Source organism: Biomphalaria glabrata, chromosome 2, assembly GCF_947242115.1.
Source record: "Biomphalaria glabrata chromosome 2, xgBioGlab47.1, whole genome shotgun sequence".
NCBI lineage: Eukaryota > Metazoa > Mollusca > Gastropoda > Planorbidae > Biomphalaria > Biomphalaria glabrata.
Window position 1 is genome coordinate 25,283,327 of NC_074712.1, and position 24,157 is coordinate 25,307,483.

Genomic DNA, 24,157 nt, shown 5'->3' on the forward strand with positions numbered 1-24,157 from the left:
TTGTCAATATCTATTTTAAGTCTAGATCTAGAATTAGATCTAAGACTCTAAGTCTAGATCTAGATCTATAATCTTGATACAGAATCTACTAAATCTAGACTAGAACTCGTATTTAGATCTAGAATCTAGATTTATGTAGATGAAGTTTGATTTATTAATGAAGAAGCTTGTGAACTTTTTAATAAGACTTACTTCCCCTGAAGTTTTTCATTCAAAAGTGGTGTCATTTTTTGAAAAATCTGCGTACATATATAATTTTAAAAATTAGATGATTCACTTTCGGAAAAGAAAATTGCATCAGAACTTTGAATGATCTAAAATATCATGATGTCCGATTTTCATTTTCTGAGATCTAAACAAGACGGACGGACAGATGAACAGACGGACAGACAGGCCTTACAAAACTAATAGGGGGCCGCTAAAAAAAAAGCAAATTACGCACTCAAAATGCTATGAGCATAGCCAAATGGGTTTTGAGTTTAAACCCCCTTTAGAGGGGTTGGAAGCTAAAGAATAGCTCTTCAATATAAAAAAAAAAACAAATTACGCACACAAAATGCAATAAGGGTAGCAAAATGGGTTTTTAGTTTAAACCCACCTTCAGCGGGGTTTGAAACTAAAAAATACCTCATTGATAAAAAAAAAAAAAATCAAATTATACACTCAAAATTCTATGAGTGTAGCCAAAGGGGTTTTTGAGTTTAAACCCCCATTAGGGGTTTGATGCAAATAAATACCTCTTCAATATAAAAACAAAATTAAATTATACACACTAAAATTCTTTGAGCATAGCCAAGCCAATGGGGGGTTTCGAGTTTAAATCCTCTTTCTCCAGATGGCATTTTTTAAAAGTTTAAAGCCCCTCAAGATGGTTTTGAGTTTAAAATCCCCTTTCAGAGAGTTTTTAGGTTGAAAACCTCTCTTTTCAATATTATTCTAAAGCAAACTACAGTCACAAAATTCTATTCTATTAGGTAAGTGGGGTTTTGAATTAAAACAAACAACTCTAGAGATTTTTTTAGTTTAAAACTTTCCTTTTCGATAAAAAAATTAAAAGCAAACTACAGTCACCTAATTCCAAGAGCGTAGTCAAGAGAGGTTACACATTTCTACCAGTGGCTAGGCTCCATAAAAAAGGTGCAGTGAAAAGTCATCTGCCGAAATCGAAAAACACAAAATGTAGCTCAGACAGATTTTTAAGAGTCAGTTATAGAGATTGGGTCTAAATCAAAGAAATCCTATGCCGAACTGGGAGTCGACCCCATAGTAAGGTTGTGAAAGAGCGTCGCAAGAGGTTTGCGGGACATGTTCTCCGACAAAATGAATTACGCATAATATGAGCATGCCTACTGAGCGATGACATCCTTGTACAACTTGGCGCCACACATTCATGGAGGTTCTGAGAGCAGGTGGGAAGAGGCTTCAGACATTGCCAGTGACAGAACGGCGAGGGTCTAAGTCAGTAAGAATAGCACATTAGGTTTTTGAAATAGAACTTTTTAACAGCAGGATAATGCACTGTAGATACCTCAGAATATGCATTTTGTTGGCTTTCAATACCGGAAATAGTGCTTGGCTGGCAAGGGTGAGGAGTCTACAATTTTTCCACTAACTCCAGGAAGAACATATTCTAGGGCACAATAAACGTCTTCCGAAAGAAGGAAGGGTAAGAATGTAATAAAAATTAATTATGTAAACACTCACACACACACACATACTTACATACATTCCCCCCCCCCCCGAAAAAAAATTCTGGCTACGCCCATGGCCTGAAATATTGCACGACTATCCCAGATCACAAGTGTAGTTCTTTGCTTGTCATGGTTCAGGACACTCGATAACAGTCGTCAACCTGGTGTACTTATGTCCTTAGGTAAATCTCATGAAATGAAATGTTCTATCTAGTCAATAGTTACACTTTCTTGTACAGGCTGGTATCAAACTATAGGAAATAGGATCTTACTCTAATCTTTTTAATAGTTCAAACTTTCTGGCTTATTTTAGATCTATTATCGAATATCTTTAAGTTGTATTTTGTTACTTAAAAAAGAATGCTATATACGTGATATAATTCTTTCCTCTGAGACGCAGTGGTTGAGCGGTAAAGCCCTTGGCTTCCAAACCGGGTTCGAAACCTGTAGAAGACTTTGATTTTTTACTTTCGGGATCTCTAGGCGCCTCTGAGACCACCCAGCTCTAATGGGTACCTGACATTGGGTGGGAAAAAGTTAAGGCGGTTGGTCGTTGTGCTAACCACATGACACCCTCGTTAACCGTAGGCCACATAAACAGATGACCTTTACATCATCTGACCTATAGACCACAAGGTCTGAAAGGGGAACTTTACCTTAGTTTTGTAATTACTTCGTCTAAAAATTTATTATGATAATGTTTGTTTATTAAAGTATGTAAGTATTTCTAGTATCATTATGGCGATTTGCTAAAACGCGTGATAAAGCTTATAAGCTTTTGTCTTCCACATATATCTAGTGGCCTATAGTTCATTCTTTTTCTCGACTGCTTTTAAATAATTATGAAAAATTTTAACTCTATCCTCTTAAAATAGTACAAGAATAAAAAGAAACAAGGTTACAAAGACAGTTTGTGTGGAAAGAAAAACTTAAAATCGGCCCCCGAAGTGGTCCACCCAGGTAGGTAAAAAGGTAGGTTTCAATATTTCCAGAAAGAACATCAGAATGAAATTCTATCAAAGACAAATGACAGAGAAGAATGGAAAAAGAAGGTTGACAGATCTTGTGTGGTGCCCCAGCTGTCCAGCAGACTAAAGGTTAGGTGAAAGTAAATGTAAAGTTAGATGTGAACCTGGCCTAGCTGATGTCTTGTAATATATATCTAACTGATCTAATTGTTTTGTAAAGGGTCAATCTCTTATTCAAATCCTCAAAAAAAAAAAAAAAAATTCGTAAAAAAAAAAAGTTCTGTGTGCTATTATTGTAATCGGACGTAGCAGTTTACGGATAATATGAAAACTACTTATTAATTGTTGTTTTAAATTATGTCCAACTTATATGCATACTATATAGATTTTTCTTTTTAAAAAAAACAACTTTTTTGTGTAAATGTAGTATTTAATATGACAGAACTTAGCAATACAAATGTGATTAAAAAAGTTTTTGACAAAAAATCTAAAACCATTTGCATAAATATGTTAAAAATATGGTGAGTGACTGTCACTCTTTCTAAAGAGCCTCGCGTGTTTGTTACTATTAATAGTGAATAGTTGTAAAAGTGGTGCATTTTTATGAAAAAAACTGCTTGCATAAGTGATTTAAAAAATTAGATTTTTCGCTTTCAGAAAAGAAAAAGTAGCCGTTTCATTAGAACTTTGAATGTTCTAAAATATTATGGTGTCAGATTTTTACTATCTTTTCTAGTTTACGAGATCTAAACGGGACAGACTGACAGAAGAACAGACGTTCCCCACAAAACTCATAATGTCTTTTCCCCTTTCAGGGAATAATAAGCTTAGAAAATTAGTATGTAGTTATTTCAATTTGGCCCGAGTAAATAAATGTATAATATTTGCCTTATCCACCTGCTGCGCCCGTTGATTTGTTCACATGATGTATATTGTTTTGTTTCACCATGGAACCCTCCCTTTTTTTCTTACTTCTAACTATAAATAGAAAGACCTAAACGTTCCCTCATACATTCTCTTTACTTTGGAATTCTAGTATCTATTTCTTTGAACAGGACCGGCTCTCGAGTATCAGAGTATTCTGATGTGTAGCAGCAAAGGGCAACTATCCAGGCGCGAGATAGCTAAGCTGGAACATTCAATCATTTAATGCAATCCTAAAATGTTTGTCAAATTAATTTACATATGAGCATGCCTACTGAGCAATTATATATGCAGGGCCGCCGCTAGGGTTGTGGCCGTCTGCAAGCGAAATTTAAAATGCCCCCCCCCCTTTTTTTTTTCTACAAAAAGAAATGTATAACGACTGATCGGGACACTGTAACAAAAGCGCAAGCATTATATTTTTGTAGATCATTCTTATTTCCAATTTTAACATTGCATTTTCTTCTATCGCATAGTTACAAATTGCTTCTCCAGTTGTATCAGTAATTGGGCAAAACCCCAGAAAATATACATGTATTGCAACATGATGTGTATAAGAAACAGAAGCAATAATAGTAGCGATTAGTTCGGTATGAGACCTTTCTGGTGTAGAATCTAATGTTTTGTGAACGTATTTGTGTGCTTAGGCCTATATCTACATTTTCAAGGATTTTATTTTCTATTTCACTCAAATTTTGAGTTGCCTGTATTAATTGATACAAATATCCTTTTTGTGTGTGTAAAGATATTTGTGAATCTTTTAAAAGCGAGACCTTGCCAATAATTCGTTCTATCAAGGATTGCCAAGAGTGCTTTTCAAAATCATGCATTCTTTAATGCGTTGCATCTATTGTTGTTTTCTTTTAAACATTTTCTTTCGTGTTGTTTCAGAACTAATAGGACCCGAATCATTGAGTCATTCTTGTACCTGTAATGTATGATTTATTTTATTATTCCTAAAACAACCGATATATATAATTAAATGCAGAATAAAGTGAAGATGAAGTGACCGGGGATGAAATGACCGGTCACCAATTTAGAGAGCATATTAGTTTGTACAAAAATATTGTGCATTGTATTTAAAACGGACAGACCAATGTCGTTGCAGAATAGAAGTACACAAGAAGATAATAAGTTTGGACTAGGAGCAAGAAACATGGTATAATAAACTGATAGGAAAAAACTATGGATTTAGAGACATGACCATCAGAGAAAGAAAAGGACTAAAAATTGTATTGGTGGGGAGCGTTGTAATGATGGCCGTTCACTTTAAGGATGAAAAAATGTTCCGGAAATACTGAAGTGTAGCAGGGTATTAGTTAATAATATTGTCTTTCTTTCGGTGCACGTGAATTAAAAGATTAAACATTTACAGACTTAACTCAAGAATTAATAGATAATATTAGAGTGGTATGGTATGCGCTCTGAACTGTCCTTTCGATGAACTTTGGTTCGAACCTTACCCGCCACCATACACCATTCCTGTAGGAGGTTTTGGCTAGGATTTAATAATCTGACGGAACATTTGCAACATGTAAAACAAATAAACAATAATTAAAACTGGAAAGCTAACTTGTATATCAATATTGAAAATGTGCATTCATTTTATTCTATTAGCAAAATATATTTAAGGTTGATTTCATAAAATTAAGTAATTTGACTGAAAATATAGATATAGATAGATATTAAAATAGATGCTAGAAAATGATTGACCGAAACTGAAACATTACTACATACTATAATTATTAAATTCATTTAATACTATACTGATGATATTGTATTTTATTGTATGTCATTAGCCCATTGTCATTTAGAACACAGCTTTGTATATTTAGTATATTTCAATCACTTGAAGAAAATAGAATATTAGTTAGCTAATTGTGTCTAGCTGGGTGTGTCTGAAGAATTAATATTAACTGGATTTTTAATTAGAGATGGCCCAGATACAGAGGTTTCTAATAGTGAACAATAGACATCGAAGGAATGGAATATAGACACAATGGTGACTTACAATAATGGAAGGGGGAATAACTTTGGTTTCAGATAAGTACAAGATTTAATAAATAATAACAAGTTAAAATAATATAGATGAAGTAATTCTTTCTACAACTGCTGCTTATAGTTACACTAAGTGTGACCATATTGACTCTTTCACTTATCCCGATGTTCAGTTCACTTTCTAAGCTGTTGGTTTCTTCTAGAAAGAAATGCCGCGGTAGGCTTGTCAAGAATGTTAGAGTGAATTCAGATGTAGATCTAGAAGTGCTTTCCTCCCGTCACGGATTTGGGAATGGTTTCTTCCAAATGTAAGTTTAAGGAATCAGGCTAGAACTCATGTTAGGAACCTAGAAACCAGGAATCCAGAAATCCACTCTAGTTAAAACCAAGAGTGGTAACAAGGAACTAGGAAGATGAAATATCCCAGTTATACATCCGTATACCGTAAAGTGGACGACCAGCGACAGGTCCTACCTTATGTAGATCACCATACAAAATGTCTTGTGGAAGTCGACCTTCTGGCATTCTATGAACGTAGCCAAGCCAGCAAAAGCCCTGCTGCTGATATCACAGCGGATGTCCTGGCACCCTGATCTTTGTAGCACTTTCTCACTGGTTATTATGTCTTGCCACATTATTTTAGACATCCTAAGTGGAAGATATTTAGCTTTTTTTCCTGCCATGAGTAGGTTGATCATGTTTCACTACAGTATATCAAAGTGCTCATAAAACAGATCCGGTAGACTAAGGCTTTGGTATTGTTCGCAAGATACGTAAAATAAAGTAAACTCTCTCGTATCGAAAAAAAAACAACTAGGTTACAAAAGACAGTTTGTGTGGAAACACAAACTCAAAATCGGCCCCCGAAGTGGTCCACCCAGGCAGGCTTCAATATTTTCAGAAATAACATCCAAATGAAATTATTTCAAAGACAAATGAGAAATAAGAATGGAGAAAGAAGGTTAACAGATCTTGTGTAGTGCCCCAACGGTCCCGCGGATCAAAGAATAGGTGAAAGTGAATGTAAATTTAGATGTGAACCTGGCCTAACTAGTTCCCCTTTTAGACCTTGTGGCAGATGATGTAAAGTTCATCTGTTTTTGTGGCCTACGGTTAACGAGGGTGTCATGTAGCCAGCAAAACGACCAACTGCCTTTACTTTTGCATCAGAACTTTGAATGGTCTAAAATATTGTGATGTCAGATTTTCAATATCCTTTCTAGTTTACGAGATCTGATTGGGACGGACAGACGGACAGACATTTCGCACAAAACTAATAGCGTCTTTTCCCCTTTCCCCTTTCGGGGGCCGCTAAAAAGACTTTTTGAGTGAGTCTTACTAAGCTGAGTGACGTTGTAGAAAGTTTTTTCCTTTTACGTTCCTTGGAATGATTTTATTAAATGAAATGCTAGAACTCGTAAGCCAATGTCTATTAACCTTCGTTAACTCTCTCGTATTTAAAAAGGCATTATTTAGTCTAACTAGTTTAAGAAGCCGTGAAACGTAGTGTAAAATTTTTTGTTTGCTTTAATTGCATATAGAATAAACTCTTTCAACGAAATGCAAAAAACTAGGTGAGCCAATGTCTAGTAACCATCGTCACCTCTCTCGTTTTGAAAAAGACATTTTAGTCTAATTAGGTCGTGTTACGTAGACGAATTTTTTTTCTTTCTGTTAATATCATTCGGAATGAAATCTTTAAATGAAATACTCTAAGAACTCGGTTTACGGGTGTACCAATGTCTAGTAAACCTCGTCAATTCTTACGTAGTGAACAAACAAGAAAAAAAAAGACAATGTTCCACTCTAACTTGGCCATGTAGCCTAACATTGTGGATTTTTTCCTTTAACTTCATTTAGAATAATTTTATTCAATGAAATAATTCTCGTGCCTTAATGTCTAGTAACCCTCGTCAACGTTTTCGTATTAAAAAAGTTGGAGCCGACTCTATTATATATTTATATTATATATTATACTATTATATTTCTATATTTATATTTTTGTATTTTTTTAGATCTATTTTCACTTTAAATATGAGTCTGTTCGTAGTTATTATTTGATTTTAAACTATAGATTGAAATGGGAAGAAATACGATATTACATCAAAACTAAGAAATCAACAAATTCTCCTTGTTCCTGGCACAGTTCCCTCTCTCCCCATGACATTGCTGAACACAAGGCACGCGTGAGCGTGCACGACAGTCTTCAAAATGTGGCTCTCATACTGAGCGCTCCTCTACTTTCCCAATTAGTTCTATGGTGTTTTTCTGAGATGAACACAACTACTAAGGTAACTTTATTTCTAGTAATGAATGTTCCAAAAGACGGTGCAACAAACAAGTAATTAGAACAAAATTGTTCACTGACAAAATCACTCAGGTAGAACCAAAGCAAGACAATACATACAGAAGTTTCGCTTGACTGGATTAAATCTAGGACACTACGAAGCTTAAGAACTAGTGACACTTGAATAGAAAATCTTTAAATGAATATTCCAAGGGCTCTAGATTTTTCAAAAGAAAATTATTAAATTAAATTTATTTTATACATTAAACATCAGAAAAACAATTAATACCTTGAGGGATTATATTATTTTTAAAAAAGATCATTTGAATTTCAGTGTCAAGCCTATTCTACAGATGCATTTCCATGGAAGGAAATGATTATATTCTATTTAATAGGGTAAGCTTATTTGTATTTTCAAGATACATTTCTTATATTATTAAAAACAAGATCTATATATGTTAGAGTAGTTTAATTGCATAGTGGGTACTATACCCGTTGTTATGTATACAAATTCATACTGTGTTAAAAAAAAGTGTAATTGAATTTGTATTATGTTTGTGAATGATGACTGGTCATAAGAAGCTTTTAGATTCACAATTTTGATATTTCTTACAATAGTTTGCGAAAAGATTTAACTCGTTTTTTATCATTTATTTTTTAAAAAGGAAATTCAAATTAAGGCTACAGGGACCAAATGTCAATCACTATTTAAAGGTTGACTGGACAAAAGGACAAACGTACTCATTTTTAAAGAATTGCAACATCAAGCGGGACTCGAACTTAGACCCTAGGTGGGACAGCAATTTGCTTTACCATTTGTCTCTTTCCTTTGCGATGAAATAAATCAGTACATACATCTTTTTTCTCTTCCATAAAATAGTGTCTGGGAGTTTATGTAGCTGGTCGCATTGCCTAACCAATAGCTAGAGAAGGTCTAAACACTGACCTGCGACGTCGCAAACTGCGCGCAGATTAAACCAATAGTTCGTTGCCGTGTCACAAAGACAGCATCAATCAATCAATCTATCTATCTATCTATCTATCTATCTATCTATCTATCTATCTATCTATCTATCTATCTATCTATCTATCTATCTATCTATCTATCTATCTATCTATCTATCTATCTGTCTGTCTCTTTTGTCCGTCTAACTGTATTTCTAAGTATTCACTTGAAACAAATGTGATAGTAACTTAAAATGTATATTATCTCTTATGTTACATGACCAACGTATTGGCTAGATTGTTTTAATGCCCTTACCTACGCAATAGATCTATGTCGTGCTAGATTTCATTCCTGAAACATGTGCACTGAAATAGTCTTACCGTGACGGATAGCTCAAGGTTAAAATGTAAAACACCTGATCTGCATTCTCTTTGAATCACTTTATTACGGTGAAGTGTAGACTTGCAGAGGTTCTAAAAAAAAGCAAAGTAATTTTCAAATTCTAATCGCTCAAGATTTGATTTCACCTACTTACTAGTCACTCAAAGAGCAAAACTTTGAATAACTTTGTTTAATCTCCCGTTTATTCTTTTGCTCTGCCTGCCGGTCGATATTTAAGTAACATTACATGGTGATCAATACACAAGAAGGAAGAGTTGAATAAAAAGAACATGTTTGTCAAGACAGGGAACTAGGCATATATTAAACTGAACGCCTTTAGTGTAGATGTTAAATAGATTTTTGTTTAGACATGACTATTCTACTGCACTAGCGGACGCAAAGCGCTTTTTTTGCATTCTTCACTGCCAGAAACGCATTCTCCTGAAATCTACAGCTCATTATTCATCCTATTAAAAAGCAGGTCAAATTTAGTAAAATAAAGTAACTTCGGGACAATGGCCGATACTGAAGTGTTAGTGACAATGTCTAATTTTTAAGAACCTTTTGCATAATGTTTTAATTTTTAAAAATAGTAATGTAAATTTATAGGCCTTAAGTACATTGCAAATACAACTGATTTGTTCCTTGAAAAGAAAAGATACTCTACAGATTTTGATTAAGGCTTTGAGGGTCGCCACCGAAAAAAAAATGTCTTTGAAAAATAATATTTTAAAGAAAAGCTCATTTATAAGTTATTAATTTTGTTCAATACGCCTTTTTGTAACTTCGTTTTTGTACTAAAATCCAAAGCTCTGAACAAACAAAAATCAGAAGACGGAGGAGAAATTAGATTCTACTATTTTTAGGATTCAAGTATAAATTGTTAATTATAGGGGCCCAAAATCTATACAACAAAAAATCTCAGGTTGGACACGCTAGGATTTCGTTTTAAAAATTGGATCCGCCCCCTTCTCTAGAGTGGGAAAGGTAGTAATGTCATCGTCCTTCCCCCATCCACCATCACAGAAACGGCCAAGATATCAGAAGATGAAAAACATAAAGATCGGTTCGAATATGTATCAATAAGTAGCTTTTATCATATAGATATGTAGCTAATTATGTTAACAAACTATGATTTCTACAATAATATTGATCCGCCCCCACTCGAAAGTTAAGGCTCGAGGATAGGGGCGGGATTTTGCAATCGTTCCCCCACCCCACCAAATCGGCCAACATACCAGAAGTGGGGTGGGGGGGGGCGACATAATAAAAAAAAATAGGTTAAACTATAAATAATTAATATATATTATTGTGAGCAGGTCAGGAGGCTCTGAGTGGAGACCTATTCTCTGCTCAGCATTAAATTCTATGACAGTAGGCAGATGTTAGCGCTACTGGGTGGGCTTAGTCTGTGACACCTCAGTCTACGACCATGGGGCTAGAGTCACATAAGTAACCAGATGTGAGCTTGCGCTCCCAGAGCTAGTTTTATATGCAATTTTAGCTATTTTTTAAATGTATTTTTGTTGTATAGGCTAGAGCTATTTTTATATATTTTATTTTTATAGGTTAGTGTCAGATTTTATAATTGTACTTCCGCATATTTATATAGGTTAGTGCGGGATAGTATAAAAGTAACGTACTACATGCTGTCTTAAAACAGTTGAGTGTACATTTGACCAGTGGTCAGTACCATATCTGTCTGTGTGACAGATGAAGATCTTTGTGGTATATTTTTATTCCTGTACCTGGGACGGCCTGCTATTGTTACTGCTTTTAGCTGCTGCAATTACTCTGCTGAAATAGCTGTTGCTTATAACTGCTGTTGTAGATCTATTTTAATTCTAGGGAATCTAGATCTAGTGTTATTTTGTTTCTGCTATTGATAGTTTTGTTATTGTTTCTGTAGATCTATTCTAGATCTAATTCTAGGGAAGCTAGTATTATTTGGTTTTTGTAGTGTAGATCTAGGTCTAGGGTAGTAGTTTTAGTGACTTAGCTAGATAGTTGGTTTTATCAGTTTGTGTTAGATAGTTGGTTTGGTTAGTTTGTTGGTGTTTGTAGTGTCGTAGATTTATAGGGTTTTAGTTAGTTGATGGGTACAGTTGTAGTGTTTAGTGTATATATTGTTGTAACTCTATTTCCGCACTGAGATACATGGTGCGCACTAGGCACTGTTCCACACGAGCGTGGAACAAGGGAGAGTAGGAAATGGAGACATGATAGTAGATGCCGGCTTATTTCGTTGAATCGTACTAGATCTAGAACAAATTGACATCCTGTGGTTTGTGTGTGTTCTTTATTTAATTATTAAATCTTTATATTATCATTAACCTGTTGAGTGTTTTCCTGGAAATTTATAGCAATATTATATTTTATTATTGATTTATTTTTGTATGTAAATAAAGTTTCTTTTTGTTTTATTTATCGTAACTAAAGTTTGTTATCTTGTTTTCATTTAGTTAAGTCAGTATAGTTAATTGTCTGGTTACTTAGGTGACTCTAGCCTCTTGGTCACCATACCGAGGTGCACAGATTGAGCCCACCCAGTAGCGCAAACATCTGCCTATTGTTGGTAAATTTAAATGTTGAGCAGCAGAGAATAGGTCCTCTCCCACTCGCGCCTGCCTGACCTGCTCACACAGACATACTAACCTAAACTAAATTAAAGCAAGATAACGAAACTTTAGGATAAATAAACAAAACGAAACTTTATTTACATATACAAAAAATAAATCAATAATAAAATATAATATATACACTAACCACTACAACTGACTAAAACCCTCTAAATCTATGCCACTACAAACACCAACAAACTAACCAAACCGACTAACACAAACTGATAAAACCAACTATCTAACTAAATCACTACAACTACTACACTAGACCTAGATCTACACAAACACACTACAATAAACTAGTCTAGATCTACAATATTCTACTACTACAACCAACCCATAACTAAAACTAAAAAAGAACACCTTAGTTAGTACCTTACTATTAGTATTACTTCACTAAGAACAGACTAAGCTACTACGTGACCAAGACACAAGCCGACTAAGGCAACACTACAGAAACAAAATAACAAATAACACTAGTCTAGTCTAAGCTACAGCAGCAATTATTTATAGCAGGGCAGCAATATTAGATACAGCAGCATGTAATAGCAGTTATAGCAGCATGTATTTCAGCAGCTATATCTATATTCACCAGTTAAAACAGCAGTAATAATAGCCTGCAATACATAAATGCAAAACTATAAATACAAAATCATATATTCTATTTGATCTAGAACACTCATAGCGGGACTAATTGACGCCGCCATCTTTAATACAGCATGTTGACAACTATTATGACAAAATAGTCCAAGTAGAAAACAAAACTAAATTAAAATATATCTAGCATATTTACACACAGTGTGACATAGATCTAGTAGAAGAAAATATAAAATATTTCTACACTTACAGGCCGTCCCAGGTACAGAAATATAGCAATGATTAAATAATCATACGCCAGATCACTAAGATCATCAACTGTCACACAGACAGCGATATACTTTACTGACCGCTGGTCAACTGTACAGGATGTAGCCTGGATTTAACTATTTATACTACCCGCCCTAACCCATATAACAAAAAGCGGAAGTACAAATATTAATAGCCTATAAAAAATAGAATACATAAAAATAGCTCTAACCTATACAAGTAGAAAAATAAAATAACATATAAAAATAGCTCTGGGAGCGCAAGCTCACATTATTAACATAAGTAAATAATTCATATAAAAATTGTGTGATTTCTTTACTGAAATTCGCCCTTACCACCCTCCTCTGGATCCGCCCTGTGTGAAAAGAAAGATAATTGAATACTAAATCTCCAATCGATTTGGTAAGCAATACTGGCAAAAAGGCAGGTTTAGATATTTTTAGCACGAATATCAGAAGCTATGAACTAACAGCAACCACAATTCTTTCTCTTGTGGACCAGTTGGTGGGGTGGGGTGGGGTTTGGAAGAAGGTTTCCGTGCTGCCCATGATGCAAGAACTTATAAAAATAGGTTTATAATCTGATCAATTCTATAGTTTAAAATGTTTAGCGAACGACCCAATTTTCTAAACAAGGCTTATTTCCCCTATGCTTAGGTTTATCTCCCCTATGCTTAGTACACTTTCTCTAGAAAACAAAGTTAATTAATTACGACTACTTGTTTTGTTTTTTTAAATTGATTCATGTTTTTTTTTATCGACAATAAATAATTGCGCCAAGTTTCTACTTGATCTGGGAAAGGGAAGTGGGAGAAATAACGTGTACAACATTTCACCCAGACAAAGTGAATTGATATAAGCTTTGGAAACAACAGTCAAATAGTCTTGAAAATTAGTTAGTTGGATAAAAATTATAAATTAACAATAGAGTCCTAAGACCAAAGAAGAGGGATGCGTGGCTGATAGGCTAGAAGTGATTCATTCATAAAGGAGGGCTCGAGTTCGAGTTTTTTTGTTTTTTTTTTTATTTTTTTTTGTAAAAGTAGAACGGAAACCTTCTCTCCCTCCCCCCCCTCCCACTGGTCCACAAGAAACTATGGACCATAAAGCATAAAAGTTACGCTAGACAAAAACAAGTTTTAAAAATATTGTTTTCAAAATTGTACAACTAGATCTAATAGAAGCAAAGATGTGTTTTTTTTCTATAAATGCCAAACTGTATGACCTAGTGGCTCGTGCAATGGCTTGCCTTGCGTGTACATAGGAGTTTCTGTTAGGTTTACAGAAGTCTCATCATTTTTCTACGCCCCTCCCCCATACGATGATAAGTCGCTATTAGTTTTGTGTCGTCTGTCTCAGAAATCTAATTATTGATAATATATTGTTACGTTTCTCTCTCTCCTAATCAGGCCTTCTGTAAACACTGCTAAACACAACACAACACATCAAGAACTTGACAACAAGAGCTCAACAATAATCTGGTACTTTAATAATGAGTGATTAAGTAGATAACAGCCAATATTAGACAATTGGCATCAAACACATCAACAACTAAAATGTCACTCTGTACATCACCGTACAAAACTCTACTGTCTCTCTTTCTGGACTTGTACATCAACACCTGAGGACTCAACCAGGACCGACTTCATGGCCGACTAATAGTCCCGGTCTCGACGCTCTCCGGTTTTGAACTGCCGCTTTCCTACACACTGTGTCCTCGTACACGCAGGCTTTCGATCACATGACCATAACATTGGTCATATTTGCGTGTAATCGTGTAATCGTAGTACTGTCCCTTGTCCATGGCCCCGAGGACCTGAGTGATTCACGTGTGTGTCAGCTGAGCCTATAGTTAACCCTTTTGCGCCGCCAATAGGGTCATAACACTGCCCCCTTCTCAGATTTGTCCGTCCCGGACAAAATCTAGCACACGACATAGGCAGTGGAGGTGAATCGATGCAGGAGGAGGTCTATCGGTGGGGGCGACAATGGGTTTATAGTGCCATCTCGATGGAGCCATCTGCGTTGTATACTGCGTATGTCTCTTTCTCCTTCTGCTCCAGTTGACCTTCACCTGGTTGCACAGACGTCGTGGTTGCATCGCCATCCACTTTGGATTCAGCAACCATCGCCTTCTTCGGTCGCTCACTACTGAAGGCAGCCAGCCAGCACATGGGGAGGGATAAGATGTCAGGACTGGGGTCACCAAGATCGTTGGCCTATCAGGTTGTTTCATAGGCCCTTTCAAGAGATGGGTTTTGGGTATGGGTATCAGGTCCACAGGAGGGGAAATAGTGGCACACATCGTCTTCAGGCTTGTCTGGAGGGCAAACTATTGGAGCAAGTTGACAGCACTCCACTTGTGAAGGTCCCTCATCTTCAGCATCAGGCTCCAGTTCACTTACTTGACCATCATCAGGGCTTCTCACTATGGTCTCGTCAGCAGGAAAAACGTCTGTTGGGTGCAGACCTTGCCGATGGGTTCCTTGGAGTTGGCGTTCTCCCTGCAAAGCTCGACACACAAAGTTCCTGCCAAACATCTGGGTGCATCCATCAGGATTCGAGTTCCTCTCATCAGCACTGACAGATTGACAGATGTCTTTAATGTCCTCAGCTACAGGCTTGGGGTAAGACACAACGTTGTCTTCTTCTGTCTGGCTGACGGAGGCACTCATTTCTGCAGCAAAACCATTGGTTGAGCTATTGGTCTCGGTCTCTTCTCTGGTTTCTTCATCTGTCTCTTTCTGCGAGTCACCATTGATCACATTCTGAAAGCCAGCCAACATCTGCTCTTGAAAGGTGATCAAGAGCTCTACAACATCGGGTTTGAGTTCAAAGAGGTACGTGTTCGGATCTTCCTCTTCATCCACCAGGGCTTGCCGGAGACGTTCTTTAAGAGTTTCGTTGCTCCTTTCGTAGTACTTCAGTCCTCGCCATTTCAGCTCTTGTTTCAGTTCTTTCAGATTCAGTTCATCAAGCAGTTTTACAGAAGCCATAGGAAATCCCACTTCAAGACACCAGTGTTACGTTTCTCTCTCTCCTAATCAGGCCTTCTGTAAACACTGCTAAACACAACACAACACATCAACACATCAAGAACTTGACAACAAGAGCTCAACAATAATCTGGTACTTTAATAATGAGTGATTAAGTAGATAACAGCCAATACTAGACAATTGGCATCAAACACATCAACAACTAAAATGTCACTCTGTACATCACCGTACAAAACTCTACTGTCTCTCTTTCTGGACTTGTACATCAACACCTGAGGACTCAACCAGGACCGACTTCATAGCCGACTAACAGTCCCGGTCTCGACGCTCTCCGGTTTTGAACTGCCACTTTCCTACACACTGTGTCCTCGTACACGCAGGCTTTCGATCACATGACCATAACATTGGTCATATTTGCGTGTAATCGTGTAATCGTAGTACTGTCCCTTGTCCATGGCCCCGCTGACCTGAGTGATTCACGTGTGTGTCAGCTGAGCCTATAGTTAACCCTTTTGCGCCGCCAATAGGGTCATAACAATATTGTTCCGTTTGTTGTCATGTACAAAACAATGTCAAATGATTATCTGAAATCGCTCTTCTGATTCTTTATTACTTTAGACAATCAATGTAAGACCATTGCTTGAATAGTCCTTGCCCAAAGGAGAAATCTGGTGGTGGCCGCCTCTTAGTTTTTTGTGATAACACAAACTCTCTCTATAATCTTTTGAAAAACACCATTTAATATCGCTGCAGAGGCCATCAACCTTATAGATACTTAAATGAAGGGAAAGGCTTCTTCCAAATGCCAAGAGAGATTGGTCGTTCACCAATTCCTTGCCCGAAATTCAACCATACATTTTATGATGACGTCCATTAAAGCCAGGCTTGCAATGAACCATATCGCCATAACAATCAGTTTATTGAAAACTTTGGCTAATCAACAATGTAATACTAATAAAAATAAAGTTGCAGGCCTGACAATACAACCACTTAGGCAACACTTTAACCCGTCTATGGAAAGAGGGAGGATAAGGCTCTTCATTTTTTGTTTATTTGTTTTTTTTACTTCATAGCTGCTATTATACATGCTAACAATTTTGAAACATTTTTACCTGCATTGCATACAAAAACGAATTTTGGTGGAATCTTTTTCCATACGTTATAACTTGCACAAAATTGGCAAGAGGAAATTGTGATCATGTTCTAAATTTTTGTAATAAAATACAATCGAAGAAATGAATGCAAATAAAACAAGTAACATAATTTTTAAAAAATCAATTCCTCAATCAATTGTTTGTGTAGAAATTCAAACTCAGAATCGAAAGAGTTGCCACTAGCGGGTGCTTAAGACATGATATTACCACAGAGTACGGAGATTTGTTATTATTTATTAATGTTATAAAATATTCATATGTATTCAATGAACCGATTTTTTATGAAGATATAGCTCAATGTAATCATTGTCTAACTGAAGTTATTAAATGGTTATTTAATTGATGGATTTGTAGATGGCCAAAGAAAAAAACAACTTTTCCCTTTGGTTAAATGTCTAACATTTTTCAAATATTGCACTTCACATGTATAATATGAAACACTGCTTATTAATTGTTGTTTTCAATCTTATTAGCCTTATATACATACTAAAGCCATTGCTTTTTTGTAATCAAAAGTAAACATTTTATTTTTTTAAAAAAAGTAATTTGAATATCAGAAAACAGATTACTTCGTAATACAAATATTGTTTGGAACATTATTTTAGAAAATAACAAGATTGCAAAGACAGTTTGTGTGGAAACGCAAACTCAAAATCGGCCCCCTAAGTGGTCCGCACAGGCATGTAAAAAGGCAGGTTTCAATATTTTCAGAAAGAATATCAGAAACTCTGAACTACAAGCTATCAACAACATTTTTTGACAAAGAAATTAAAAACGTTAGCATAAATGTGTAATAAATATAGTTAATTGCGATCTTCCTTATTAAATAGTCTCACGTGTTGTTGTTGTTTTTTACTATTAATAGTTTTTAAAAATGGTATATTTTCAAGAAAAAAATGCTTGCGTAGTTCATTTTAAAATTAAATATTTCGCATTCCGAAAAAGTAGCCTTTGTATCAAAACTTTGAAAGGTCTAAAATATCATGATGTTGGATTTTCAATATCTTTTCTAGTTTACGAGATCTAAACGGGATGGACGGACTGACGGACAGACAGACCACACAAAATTAATAGTAGCTATTCCCCTTCGGGGACCGCTAAAAACACACCCATTTATATAAACGTTTTAAAAATATACAGAACAATATTCCTGTCTATCCTCGGCAGCAGATTTTCTTTTGGTCTCAAATGTGTATCCCGCGGCCTTCGTGAGTGACCTCCAGCTGTCTCGTTCTGAGGCCGCATGCAACCAGGTGCTCTCTTCTATGTTAGCCAAGGAAAGTTGACGCCTAAGCTGGTCTTTGAAGCGTTTCCGTGGGGCGCCTCTGTTATGTCGACCACCTTTTAGCTCACCAAAAAAGACTGCCTTTGGCATACGTTCGTCTCCCATATGGGATACGTGCCCTACCCAGTGCAACTGTCGGTTGTTGTTCTAGATCTATTACAAATTTAATTACATGACTGATGAAAACTAACTGATACAATTACACCTCGTATAAGCTTTGTTTTTTTTTAAAGGTTATATCGGCTTAAGATGAAACTTTGCACAATTGTTTCTTTTTCCTGACAATACAGAATCAATTTAAAACAAATTAACCAATTAGTAAATTAACAATTTGTAATTAATAATTTTATATGGTATCTTTAACAAGGGAAAGAGATAGTACTTGACATATGTGGTAATATAAATTGAATTAGTCCACTTGATGACTCCTGAGCCCATAGTGAACATTTTTTTTATGCATTAAAAAAACGATCATGTAAACATTCACAAGATACCTCCATCTTCCCTCCCCTTTTACAACTGGTCTAGACAATTGATAGGATCTTAGCGCATTGAGAAAGATAAAAGCTAAATAAAAGCAATTGGTAATAATATTTCTATCACATAGATTTATTAAGTCTAGGTCGATCGTGCATTTTATTACATGATTGATCCAAACTAATTGATACCATTACACTTAATATAAGCTTTGTATTTTTGAAAGTATTTTTTTAATATGTTTGTCTTGTTATAGATATGAACTATGTATGTTTTTCTGGTTTGTTTTTTCTTTTTACTATTAATAGTGAATAGTTGTACAAATGGTGTATTTTATTAAAAAAAAAACAACTGCTTGCATAGTTAATTTAAAAAAATTAACTTTTCGCTTTCGGAAAAGAAAAAAAAAGTGGCCGTTACACAAAACTTTGATCGGATTTTCAATATCTTTTGTAGTTTCTGAGATCTAAACGAGACGACGGACCACACAAAACTAATAGCGGCTATTCCTCTTTTAAGGGTCTATAAAAATGTTGGTCTTTAATTTCTTATTCTGCTCATTTCTTGTAATGCTTCAATGTTGCTGTCTTTCCAGTGAGCTCTGCACAATCAGTTTCTCTAGTCTAGCTCATGACTTCTACACTTAACCTACATGGAAGTCTTTTTTATTGAATGCAAAGAAACATTCGAGTCAAGTACGGTAATTTCGTCTGAAAGCGTGTTGGAAATAAAAGATGAAAGCCAAATTTATTTTTAAGATTATTTTTTTTTTTAAATTATAACGGTTAAACCACAGTTTTCACTGTACAATTAGTTTTTTTTTCACACTAAGATATACATAAACTTTCAATTTCGTTAGAGCGTTTTCGAACTACTCGTCCAGTGGTCAATTTTTTGAACCCATGAAGAGTTTGCAAACTAATAGGAGGAATAGTAGCAAACGGAGTCTCTAAGTTGACATTCAATTTGGCAATGCCAAGAGAACTAAAAAAAAAAAGCTGAAATATTGTTTGCATGTTGTCTGTTTGACATTTCCCTCTCTGCCTTCACTTCCTGTCTCTTCTCATGAATAATGTCAGTGATCGATTCTCTAAAGATATTCAAAATGTTTCAAGTCCAGAGATGGTGTGAAGAAAGTCAAAGAACAAATCAAGTTACATTTTTGTTTTTGGTTTCTTACTCATTGCATTGATTTCCAAATACACTGCAGTTCTGTGAATAAGGCCATCCGTTTATGCGGACTGAAAGTATCAAAACATTTTTGTACATAATGAAGAATTGGGACGAAACTGCGAATAAAAACTCGTTTTGGGGAAAATTAAGCGCTTCTGTTTCGATCGTGACAGGTGCTTATTTGTTCTAGGCAAATTGGGTTAAATTTTCCTATTTATAAATCCAGCCCAAGTTGGAGAATGAATGATGAGTAAAGTTGAATGAATCAGCTAGGGCTTTGGCGCATATAGATTCATTTAGATGTAGGCTATACAGTTTTTTTCTTCACGTATTTAGTCTGTGCTATTTCATTTCTATAAATAGGTTGTTGGTAGTGTAATGAGTATTTGCAATAAGGACTATAGACATGACCTAAACTCTAAGGAAAGAGATCATGTTTACTTACACAGTTTACTTAATTTCAAATAAAAGGTTGTTGGGTTGTTGTTTTTTTTTGGCGCTCTAACCTGTTAGGTCATTGAAAGGAATGCTAGTCTTCCTCTCTCACTCTCTAGGAAGTGAACAGACTAGAATTGAAGACATGAATCTCTGTCTTAAAGAATGAAATAGTCTTAATGTAACAGTTCTAATATTCAGACAAATGACGCGAGAAGCTCTGGCGATAATTGAATAAAACATTGTATAATTAACATTTTTTTGTTTATACTAGTGTGTGTGTGTGCACAGGATGACATCCTTCCGTTTTAATGAAACAGTTAGTCGTGGACCATCATTGTTTCATTTTGTTTTGTGCACACAATTCTAACCTAAACACACATTTTTGTCCTAACGATCAAAATCTGATAAAACACTAGTAAAATACTTTTAAACAAAATGATTTTATAAAGTGTAATTGTATAATTAGTTTGAATCAGGCATATAATTAATCTGTAATAGATCTAGACTTACAATAATAAACCTGTGCGAGTGGAAATATTTGTACAAAACCTATATCAACTCACTTTGTCTTTCTGTCTGGTAAAAGTTTGATCACGTTATTTCTCCCACACCCATTCTAGGATCAAGTTGAAACTTTACATAATTATTCATACGAGTAGACAATACATGAATCAATAAAAAAAAAACTAGGTTACAAAGACAGTTTGTGTAGAAACACAAACTCAAAATCGGCCCCCGAAGTGGTCCAGCCAGTCAGGTATATTATAAATATATCTAGATCTGGGCTCTATTTAGTCTTATTTAGAATGTGTAGGGCCCTATAACGATGAAATTTCAAAACAGCGCGCCATAAAAGCTGTGTATTATTTTTTAAACTTATAACTACAACTAAGTTCGTATTAAAATTCTCTTTTAAAAACAACATTTGAATCAGTATTCTATTCAACGAGTTAGTTAATAAATGGAAAATATATTTTATAATGATCCATTGACACTTTTACCATTGTGACCTTAGATGAAATTTTTTTTTGTACCAATGCGCTAATCTATGAATGAAGCTTGAGTTATTAATGAAGAAGTCCATGATCTTTAAAAAAAGAGTTACCTCCCCTGAAGTTTTAATAATTATTAAGGCAATAACTTATCTTCTGACAGCTTAGGGGTGCAGATATATTTATTATGTAAACAACAGTATCACATTAAGAAATGAATCGGATACGAACAGCATAGTACACCATTACCCGGTTACAAAAGGCCTGCTATTTATGATCACAACATTGACTTAGGACTAGTGATGAGTAGATTGAACATTTAAATTCATACGAGTTCTAATCTAGATATAGGCTAGTAGATTCTATATGAAGATTCTATATTTAGTTCTAGATCTAGATATAGACTTAGATCTAATTCTAGACCTAGACTTAGATCTTAAATCTAGATTTAGATCTAAAACTAGGTCTAGATCTAGCTAGATCTATGTCTAGTTTGTATGACAAATGACAATGGAGATATTAATTTTTATTTGCGAGGGTAAAGTCTTAAGTCATTTGTACACAATTGTAGCCATAGGCATAAAAATACATTATGTCTATGATTGTAGCTTAAAGTAGGTCAAGAATTTTTTTTTTTCGTGTTGACAATTGATCTATTTTTGTTAGAAGAATAAATCTTTTTTAGTTGCTCTTTATTACATGTAACATGTTATTAATTTAAATGTATGGATAAGGTTGATAATTATTATTTAAAAAAATATAAGTGTGTGCTAAATGAATATATGGAGATGCTGTGGCTGAAGGGTAAAGCACTTGGAACCGGAAGTCCCGTGTTTAAATCCTGGTGAAGACTCTAGACTCTAGATGGACCACTTCGGGGGCGGATTTTGAGTTTGTGTTTCCACACAAACTGTCTTTGTAACCTTGTTTTTTTTTAATTGATTTTGTATATTTTTCTTGTTACCAATTGTTTTTGTTCAGCGCAATTTCATGCATTAGCATACTAAATGCGCAATGGTTCAATCACTTTCTTGGACCAATTTGAGGGGGGGGGGAATGAGGTATTTGGGAGAAGTTTTCTGTGGCGGCTTTTTAAGAACAATTAAAATTAAATTAAAAAGAAGAAAATGTTTGACTTGACTTCGAGCTGAAGGTCTCAAGCTTCCTGAAGCTAAAACATTAGCACCGAGCTCGCCAAGTGCTTCTGAAATGAGATGGTTTTATAGAGTTAGCTAGAGTTACTTTCACATCTTTAGGCGACGACCTTATTCTCTACACAAGACATATCTTCCTTTACTGTCTCTATATAAAAAGAAATTAATTAATTATGGCTAATTGATAAAATATATGGTCAATTTTTCGAATGATTTATGTTTTTTTAAGGGGCAATGAAAAATTGTGCAAAGTGTCAACTGGATCCAAGAATGGGACGTGGGAGAACGAATACAACCAGGCAAACAGAGCGAGTTGATGTGAGCTTTGTGATAAAACTAAATAGTGCTCTTTACACAGAAAACACGTTTGAACACTATCTCATATACAAAACATAGATATGCATCATTATTTTTAAAGACATAATAACAGGAGCATGTGAAATCAGTTGTATCAATAACAGATTAAAATTTATAGTAATGGACCCGACTCCAAACATTTTCTAGCATTTTTCTCTGCAGAAACGCATTCTCCTGAAATCTAAACACATTATTTGTCAAATTAAGTGAAATAAGGTAACGTGGGGGCGAGAGCCGAGAATGAAGTGTGACTGACAATTGAGACTCTAGTACTGTAAGTGTCTCTAAGTATATCTTTATCAGCCTTATTTGTATCTTCATCTCGATTAAGCGAGACCTCTTCGTGTTCAGCAAGACCTATTTTGGTCAGAATAAGACGCCAACTTAACGCTCTTTGGATATTCGACCGTTTCGATGCGCGTAAAATGTCAATTATATGAAATTTTTTAATAATGTTTTTTTTTTTAATTCTTGTATGAATGTATAGGCCCTACCTACATTACAAATACAACCAATTTGTTCATTGAAAAGAAAAGATGCTCCAAATATTTAGATTAGGGATTGAGGGTCGCCGCCGAAAAAAGGCTTCGAAAAATAATATTGAAAAAAATCATTTATAAGTCATTTATTTTATTCAGTACACATGTTTTGTTAGAGAACTATAACTCAAAGCTCTGAACAAAAACAATTCGGAAGACAAATTAAGTAAGCCAATTAGATTCTCCTCTAAATTTTTTTAATTTTCAGGATTTAATTATAAATGTGAGTTATAGTCACAAAGTTATTTATACAATTGAAAAATCTCAGATTGAGCAAGGGTTGGAAAAAGGCGACTAAGGAAAAATTATTTGGGTTCAAATCTCATCTCTTATACTTAAAAAAAATTCTAATGAATTGTACATTTTTTTTAATGTCTTACATATAATTATGAAAAATTCATGCGCAATTATATTTGACTACTTTCGTCGGAAAAGGGTAGTGAGCTGTATCGTAAAAACGATTAATCATGTATGAGTCCTCTCTCCTTTTTAAAATTACATGAACTTTTCAGGATTTCAAACTTGAAAACTTATAAAAAAAAACTTAAAGTCAATATCTTTTGCAATATTGTTTTCAATGGACAGAGTTGCCCGATTTGAAATTCATGTCTCAAAAGTTCTTAATTAAAATTTTGGCAAGAAGTTGTTGAAGACTTAATCAAAGGGCTGGTAAAAGTTCCTTAAGTCTCATCGGTATTACATTTGAATTGTAAAATTCCCAGTTTTGGCTTCTTCAAAATTCATTTTTGCTTCCTGTAGATGTATTCTAGTTTCGGTATTTCTGTTAAAATATATTGTCGTCTGGCTCAATGCTAAAGGAATAAAAACACTCCAGCATTAACCTATGATTAATTAAAACACCCCATCGAATAATAAAAGCGACGAAGAAAGAAAACATTTTTAAGAGTAC

The 24,157-nt window shown here is 34.9% G+C and overlaps 1 protein-coding gene across 3 annotated transcripts in view; it reads left to right on the forward strand.

The window, feature by feature from the left end:
* Positions 1-3,955: 3,955 nt before the first annotated feature.
* LOC106072285 (RYamide receptor-like) overlaps positions 3,956-24,157 on the forward strand; it is a 116,539-nt gene continuing 96,337 nt past the window's right edge. The window contains exons 1-3 of one of the 3 annotated variants that reach the window (XM_056022093.1): positions 3,956-7,872; positions 8,203-8,264; positions 8,534-8,659. The gene's annotated coding sequence lies outside the window, so the exon portion shown is untranslated. Of the gene's footprint in view, positions 7,873-7,905; positions 8,265-8,533; positions 8,660-24,157 lie in introns of those variants that run through there. The other 2 variants (XM_056022092.1, XM_056022094.1) reach the window with 2 other exon arrangements.